Genomic DNA, 9,128 nt, shown 5'->3' on the forward strand with positions numbered 1-9,128 from the left:
GCAGTGCAGAAAAGAAATGTGGGGTTGGAGCCCCCACAGAGAGTCCCCACTGTCTCAAAAATTAAAATAAAAAAAGACTTTGGGGGACTGTTGGGAAGGCATGATTGTGTTTTGAAATGTAAGGACAAGTTATCTGGGAGGGGCCAGGAGTAGAATGATATGGTTTGGCTGTGTCCCCACCCAAATCTCATCTTGAATTATAGTTCCCCCAAATCCCCATGTGTCATGGGAGGGACATTGTGGGAGGTAATTGAATCATGGGGGCAATTACCCCTATGCTGCTGTTCTCATGACAGTGAGTTTTCACAAGATCTAATGGTTTTATAAGGAGATTTTCCCCCTTTTTCTTGGCACTTCTCCTTCCTGCCATCATGTGAAGAAGGACATGTTTACTTCCTCTTCCACCACGATCATAAGTTTCCAGCCATGTGGAACTGTTAGTTAATTAAACCTCTTTCCTTTATAAATTACCCAGTCTCAGGCATGTCCTTATGGCAGCGTGAGAATGGGCTAATACAAGTGCAACCCTAGATTCTTCTCTTCAGTTATTCAGGTAGTGTCTTCTTTTTTGAAAGTCAGTAGTTCTCAAAATGTGGTTTCTGAACCTGCAACATTATCACCACCCAGGAGTGTGTTAGAAATTCAAACTCTCAAGCTCTACCCCAGGTCTTCTGAGTGAGAAATTCTGAAGGTGAGCTGACCAGCACATCTGAGTTTTAGCAACTCCCAGGGTTTCTGCTGCATGCTAAAGTTTAAGGACTTCTGCACCCAAACACAATGTTTACAGTCTTCCCCATGTTTGCCCCTGAAGTAATTTTACAAAGACACCTTTCCCCCAAAGAGGAATCTTTGCACCAGCTACTAAGAGAATAAATATATCCCCATCTTACTATATTCCAAATCCGCGGTGGTTCCCCCTTCTCTTATAGTAACCAGAAAACCTGCTAGATAAATTCTAAAAGAGCTGTAACATTTTATTATAATACATTTGCTTCTTGCTTTTCTGACTCTTTCTCTCTGATCAGACACCTTCCTTGTTGCTGACCCTGGAGGTGGAACCAGGGACTTGACCATCCCTTTGACACATCCTCTCTGCTGATTGCTGAGCCACTCTTGAATGACCTGGCTGGATCATGCCTCTGGGTATCTAATAGACAGGGGATTCACAATAGGACAGTTAGGTCTACACATATTAGAGCATTTGAGGATAAGATGTGCATGGAATTGACTAGCAAAAACCAAACATTAAGGTAGTTGGAAGGTTGATATAAATTAAAGGCACTCCCATTACACCAACAGGTATCAGTTTAAAGTTTTTGCATTACCTCGGATAAGCAGAAGAGACACTGGAAAGGAAGAAGCATGGCAGCAACCAAAACCCCAACTCCACCCTGCTATGGAAGGTCATGAGTAAATCTTCCCAAGAAGTAGGGAATACTACCAGACCAGGTCATAAATAAATTTTCCTAAGAAGTAGGGGATATTCCTTCCACCAGAGACTGCTACTCTTTCCCAAGAATGGAAAGAGATCTGGAACTTCACTGGGCTGAGAACCTCTTGGAAGGACAACTGATTCTTTATGGGATCTGAATTTGCCTTCCTGCTCCTACCTCCCAATCTCTCTTCCATCCTAGAAGTCCTGATTATCTTTGGTCATTGCCATCTGTGCTCATCTCTCCTCTTATGCACTCTCAATCCCCTATTTCTCTATTTTTTATTTTCCTCACCCAGTGTTCTACCATTTCACTCTCTCCTAAACTTTCCTTTCAACTGTGACCTTTGGAAAGGTTTTCCAGGCAAACAAACTCCCCCATACACTTCACCTTTTCACTACAAGTTTATTCTACTTCCAGAAAACTGGCTTTGCCCTGACTAATCATGTCTCTTGCAGCTCTTTCTAAGAATGCTGCTTTCTTCCACACCCAGATTCTTGAATAACCCAGTCTCACCAGCTGTAGACACAGATGGGACCACATTTTGTGTTTGCTCCTTGTTCCTGCAACCAGCAAACCCTCAGCCCCCAAAGTTTTCCCAGTGATGTGTTGTAGCCTCAGAGGGTGGACTCACATGTACTCTTGGTCTTCTCTCCAAGATTCTAAACAGAGTTTACTGCCTCTGCAAGCCAGTAGAGGCTGGCCCTGATGCTGTCCGCAGATGCTCTATGGGTCCAGCCATACAGTAGTCTTGGGTACTGAATAGTAGTAAGGCCTCTGTCTCCAACCCTGTATCCCTTAGGTTCCAAAGTCCCATAAGGTCCTTCATTATCCAGTCCCTACAGCTTCTACCGAAACCTCCTGGGGTATGAATTTCTTTCATTTTTCTCTACCTATTCTACAAACCCAGGCAACAACATCTTTTCCTCTTTTAGCCCAAAAAAGGTAACAGCATCCATGTACATTAAGAATACAAATGGATGCCATGGATTGGAGCTATTTACAGCCACACACAACCAGCATCCACAGCATTACACCCTTAACCTCCCATCTTCTAGAAAGGACTTAGCCGCTTCTACCTTTGAGAAAGGCTCTTAATTTTGGCTTTCAGGACACCACCTCCTTGAACCTTCCTCCTTCCTATCTGGCCCATCTTCTCTTTAGGAGCTCCTTTCCTGGGCCCTAGCCTACATGTTGATGTTCCTCTCCTGAGTCCCATTTTCCTTTTACTCCACACATTTCTCTTGGCCACCATTACTCACTGACCATATGGCTTCAATTACTAGATATGCTGAGATTCCCAGATTCATAACTGTAACCCAGACCTCCTTCTCCCCTTCAGAGCCACATATTTACATGCTCACTGACATCGCTTCTTGGATGTCTTCCAGGTACCTATCATTAGTATGTGCTAACTCATAGTCTTTATCCACAAACTCTTCACCTATGTTCCCTATTTCAATGAATGGTACCATCACCCTTCTAGTTGTCCCAGACTAGGGGTCTCTTACTTACCTCTACTTCCCTTTCACTACCTACAACCAGTAAATTACAAAGTCCAGAATCAGGTCTTGACCTCTTGGTTCAGGTCAATATGATTTCCAGTTGGAATTCCCATCAAACCAGTCTCCTCACCCAGGGTTTTGCTCTCCTCTATGGCAGCGCTTTCTCATCTGTTTTCTCATCATAGCACACAGAAAATGACAATTTTAGTACAGCACACTGGGATAACAACTTGAGGCTACTGGAGGAAGCTTCCAGGTCTGACTTCTGCCTCATAGTCTAAGAGGTTCATTACCTTGGCTCAAAGCCTACTAGTAAGCTCTTCTCTGATTTTTTTCACCCTTCTGCAGCCAAAGTGGTCTCTCTAAAGCACAGACATTACCAGGTCCCAGACTCCCACTTTGGCTCTCCACCAGCTAGACCTCTTCGATCAGACCCCACCTCCCTCTCTAGCCTCCTCACCCCCTCGCCTTCTGCTCATGACCCCTTCCCCATGTTCCAATCACACCAAAACAGCTTGCTATTATTACCCACAGAGGCCTGTGAGCTCTTGTCTCTAGACTTCCTCACCCTCCACAGCACCCTGTACCTACCCTGAAGCTGCACTCCCTATCTTCTAACAAACATGGAAATCCACCAAAGGCAGGAGGCTGTGCCCAGAACTGCACCTGGCACAGAGTGAGAATCCAAACACTTTTTGAAGAATGAGTGAATGGATGAGTCAGCTTTTGTGATAAATCACTAAACCAGGAAAGAGAACCTTGGATCCCTATTCTGCCACTAACCTGCTAAACCACTGTGGATACCTCTGTCTGGGCCTCAGTCTTCTCACCCATCAAATGAGAGGATTCATCTCTGAATTCCCCTTCCTGCTGCAAAGGCCTGTGTACCCCTGGCTCTTTGGATCCTAGAAATTCTGCAGTTATACAATTCTTCACTTTTTAAAAAAGACATTTGCTAAAAATGTCTGCATAAAAATGTCTGCATCAGCAGAAATAGGGAAGTAACTAAATGTAAGCAGTATTTTTAAAATAATACTTTAAAAAATTCTGCATTTAGGGAAGGCAGCAAACCTTGAATTCCCCCCTCTCCCCTGCACTTTGCAGGAGGAGGTAAGGCACTTGACTGTGGAAGAGAATGGATTTCAAAGTCCCTGTGCCTCCTCTCTTCCTGCCATGATCCTCTTCTCCTCCTACTTCCACCCTATTCATTTGATTCCAGGAAAAAACAGATGCACTGTTTGTTTCAAGAGTAACTATGAAATAAGGTCTATGTGAAGGAGATGAAGAGGTAGGTAACACAAAGTCTGAGGCAGGCGCTTCAAAAAGTCCTTTCAAGATTGTCCTGATTGGCCAGGTGTGTTGACTCACGCCTGTAATCCCAGCACTTTGGGAAGCCAAGACCCGTGGATCACCTGAGGTCAGGAGTTCAAGACTAGTCTGGCCAACATGGTGAAACCCTGTCTCCACTAAAAATACAAAAATTAGCCCGGTGTGGTGGCAAGTGCCTGTAATCCCAGCTACTTGGGAGACTGAGACAGGAGAATCACTTGAACCTAGGAGACAGAGGTTGCAGTGAGCCAAGATCGTGCCACTGCACTCCAGCCTCAGCGACAAGAGTAAAACTTCGTCAAAAAAAAAAAGATAATCCTGATCTTCCCAGGCCAGTGTCATCAGATAAAAAGCTTTAGTCATCATGAGGACAATGAGTTTTATATTAGTGCTACACTTTATACTGGGTAGTAACTAAATGAAAATGATGCTAATAAATGATCTAACTCAAGAAGAAAGAGAAATGTCAATCTTCCCACAGAAAAGAGCCTAAGAAACTCAGTCACTGTTAAGGGCCTTTGATCTTGAAATTCTGTTGATGTGTTCAGGATTAAAACCAAGCCTCAAACCAAAGTGATTACTCCTACTAAGGTTTCTGCCAGGTAGAAATTTTACCTTGCTAATAGCTGCTGAAAGGCCTTGCTAATAGCTGCTCATCATAATAATGTTAGCCATCAAATGCTGAACCATGGAGTTATTGTGCCCATTGTGGGCAAAATGAAGCCTATGCTATAGTATTCTTTTTCATGTATATATTTGTTCTTTAGCTTAAGGGAAACTATCATCATAGTAACCACATACACACATATATCTATACATAAGTAGCCCTTCTTATATATAATCTAAATCTAGGGCAGGTGTATTGGCTCACGCCTGTAATCCCAGCACTTTGGGAGGCCAAGGTGGGTGCACTGCTTGAGCCCGGGAGTTCAAGACCAGCCTGGGCAACATGATGAAACCATGTCTCAACAATAAAGACAAAAAATTAGCTGGGTGCATTGGCATGTGCCTGTAATCCCAACTGCCTGGAAGGCTGAGATGGGAGAATTACCTAAGCCTGGGAGGTTGAGGCTGCAGTGAGCCATGATCATGCCACTATACTCCAGTCTGGGTGACAGAGTAAGAACCTACTTCAATAAATGAATAAATAAATAAAATAAAATAGTAATAAAATAAAATAATATGCCTGGTGCAGTGGCTCACGCTATAATCTCAGCACTTTGGGAGACCTAGGTGGATGGATCACCTGAGGTCAGGAGTTCGAGACTAGCCTGACCAACATGGTGAAACCCCATCTCTACTAAAAATACAAAAAATTAGCCGGGCATGGTGGCTGTTATCCCAGCTACTCTGGAGCCTGAGGCAGGAGAATCACTTGAACCCAGGAGGCGGAGGTTGCAGTGAACCAAGATTGTGCCATTGCACTCCAGCCTGGGCAACAAGAACAAAACTTCATCTCAAAATAAATAAATAAATAACCTAAATCTATAGACTAATGACTGTTTTTATTTCTGTAGTCCTTTACATTTGTAGATATGTATTTCTTATTGTCATATTTTACCTTCATTCACATTTGCTTCTTTCTAATACACCCAATAGATTAGCATTCTGGCATCGAGATTTGATGGCCTGAGAAATTTTAGAAACATGTCACTTACTGGGTGTGGTGAGAATGAGGAGCAATAGAGAGAAAAGTAGATGAGAGAGAGGAGTGAAAATTAAAATGAGTGCCTGCTTTGGCAGCTTCTCATTTTGCAATGTGTGCCCCTGGAGAGAAAGTGATTTTCTTTTGACTTCAGAGCAAGAGATACTAGGGTTATCTCAGTCAATGAGTGACTGCAGGCACTGCCTCCCAAAGGTAGCTTCCCGCAGGAGGATGGAACCAGAGCTCTGTTTTCTGGCAAGCGGGAAGATCAGTCTTGTGGGTTTCAAGAGTTAAAAATGAAAAGCTGAGCAACCCAAGAGGGACAGGGACAGTTTTGGTCCTCCGGGAATGAATGCCAGAACCAACCATGACACTGAGGTTCCAAGGTAGGGAGCGACCTGCCAGGGACTCACAGAGATGAAGCCCCTGGGCTGGCTCCCTGGGAGTTAACCCCAAGTGAGAGCCTTCCTTCGCTAAGTCTAGCACTAAGGCTGGGAGTATCCAGCCTCGAAGCTTCATTTCAGTCTAATGGCCCACCTGGGTCTTTGAAGTGTTATCTCCCAGTAGACAACAGTAACTGCAGGTGGTCATGGAGGCCCAGCCTTGAAAAATGACCCTGAATGCCAGTGAGACACAGAGGCAGCAATGGCTGTGTGGACTGATTGGACATGATTGCTTTTCTGGCTTGAGGTAGCAGTCAGCTGACCACATCCTTTTAAACAGGGCAAGCCCTGAGCTTTTCGGAAAATTGGGAGGGGAAGACATATATTTTAAAATTCCTTTGGTTTGTGTGAAAGTTCATCTTCAGGTATTTAAAGAGTTCTTTTAAGGTCTCAGGTTCTTCTTGCTGTCACACGGCAAACAACCTATTTGAACAGTCAATATTCTGTGGCAAACCTTGATGTAGAGTTGGAGGTGAAGGTGATATTGGAGATGAAGCAGTCTTAGTTTTTGCATTTTATCACAGGTAAATACCATTCTCTGTTTGTTGATCTTTTACAGGACAAGAAAACTGATGAGAGTTTAGGGATTAAGACGGCAGATAGGAGGCAGGACTAGCTTGCAGTTCCTGCTCAGATGGATAAAGCAGCATGTGGAGACTCACATCATGAACTTTTGCTGCAAGAACTACGGCAGGAACATAACAGGAAAGCTTAGAGAATCCACAGACCCTTTGAAGAAACTGGATCACCGCTGCAGGCTCTTTGAGATGCTGAAAAACTGTGTCAGCTTGCTTTCTCAACAGAGAGGCTCGTGGTCTGGGGCAAGTTCTCAGCCCTGATCACCGGCTGCCTGGAAATAGACTCAGTGCTGTTGTGGGGCATGGTTCTTTTTATTTACATTGACATTCTGTTTCATTTCACAAAGGGTTTAAGCCAAATCACCATTCCTTTTTTTTTTTTTTTTTTTTTTTTAAAGACAGAGTCTTGCTCTGTTGCCCAGGCTGGAGTACAGTGGCACGATCTCAGCTCACTGTGCAACCTCCATCTCCCGGATTCAAGTGATTCTCCTGCTTCAGCCTCCTGAGTAGCTGGGTCTACAGGCATATGCCACCATGCCGAGCTAATTTTTGTATTTGTAGTAGAGATGGGGTTTCACCATGTTGGCCAGGCTGGTCTCAAACTCCTGACCTCAAGTGATCCGCCCACCTTGGCCTCCCAAAGTGCTGGGATTACAGGTGTGAACCACCATGCCCAGCCCAAACCACCATCCTTAATGCACAATTTAAAAACCAATTCTTGAAAAATCCATAAGAGATGAAAAATTCTGTGAAAACAATTTAAAAAGTTGAACTATCTAGTGACCCGTATATTCCCTACCTTCTGATGCTCACCCCCTTTTGTAGTCCCCTCTCCTGAGTGTGAGTGGGACCTGTGACTTGCTTGTAACCAATACATTATGGCAAAGGTGATGGGATGTCACTCCTGTAATCACATTATGTTTATAAAACTTTCCCTTGCCAGCAGTCTTGTTCTCAGTCTCCTGCTGGCTTTGAAGAAGCAAATACCCACGCTGTGAATTGCCTATGGAGGGACCAACATGGCAAGGACTGGCAGAGAGTTTATAGGAGCTGGGAGCCTACAGCTTCAAGGGAATGAAGGCTGCCAACAATCCGAGTGGACCTCAAAGTGGACACTTGCTCAGTCAGACTTTAACAATAACATTCAGCTTACACCCTGGTGGCAGCCTGAAGCAGGGACCCTAAAGCAGAGAACCCAGCTAAACCATGCCTGGACTTTTGCCCCACAAAAACGCTGAGATAAACAGCTGTTGTTTTAAGCTGCTAAAAAATGTTGAAAGTTTCGGCCGGGCACGGTGGCTCACGCCTGTAGTCCCAGCACTTTGGGAGGCCGAGGCTGGTGGATCACGAGGTCAGGAGATCGAGACCATCCTGGATAACTTGGAGAAACTCCATCTCTACTAAAAACACAAAATTAGCTGGGTGTGGTGGTGCATGCCTGTAATCCCAGCTACTTGGGAGGCTGAGGCAGGATAATCGCTTGAACCTGGGAGGTGGAAGTTATGGTGAGCCGAGTCATGCCATTGTACTCCAGCCTGGGGAGGAAGAGCAAAACTCTGTCTCAAAAAAAAAAAAAACAAATGTTAAAAGTTTCAACTATATGGCAGTATTTTTCAGCAACTCTATATGCAGAATGATTTTCTTCCTCACCCAATTTCCCCAAACATTAAGGCCTCTGCTGTTCAAAGGGGGGCAGGCAGCTTTAAGAAGGGAAGTCAAATGGCAAATAAATAGAAGGTAAGTTTAGCAATAATATTTGAGACATAAAGAAGACAGAACTTGCTAGGAGAGATTTTGTGAGATGACTAACCATGGTCATTGTTGGTAGTCATCTGTACGTTTTTCTTTTCTCCTTTTTCTCTCTGCTTCTCCTTCTCTTCTTTTTCCTTTGCCTCTTTATGTTCCAGAAAATATACTTAGCACTTTGCAGGTGTTTACTACTTCATTTAATCCTCCCATGACACAGAACGCATGTATTTTCCTCAGGTAGAGAAACTGAGGTTCAGACTGATTAAGTAGTTGTTCTCATTTAACAAATTAGCTAGGATAAATAATATATGGAGGTAGGATTCAAACTCAGGCCAGCTGAAAACAGAGGCCCATGTTCTGTCCACCACACTGAGGTCTAAGAAGGGAACCAGAGTCCAAGTCTCTGCAAGTACAGAGATTTGGTGGACAATCCATACTTTATTTGA

At 44.0% G+C, this 9,128-nt stretch overlaps 1 pseudogene; it reads right to left on the reverse strand.

Annotated features, from left to right (window-relative positions):
- Positions 1-906: 906 nt before the first annotated feature.
- Positions 907-975, reverse strand: LOC114676561 (U7 small nuclear RNA; annotated as a pseudogene).
- Positions 976-9,128: the final 8,153 nt, after the last annotated feature.

This window comes from Macaca mulatta, chromosome 2, assembly GCF_049350105.2.
Source record: "Macaca mulatta isolate MMU2019108-1 chromosome 2, T2T-MMU8v2.0, whole genome shotgun sequence".
Taxonomy (NCBI): domain Eukaryota; kingdom Metazoa; phylum Chordata; class Mammalia; order Primates; family Cercopithecidae; genus Macaca; species Macaca mulatta.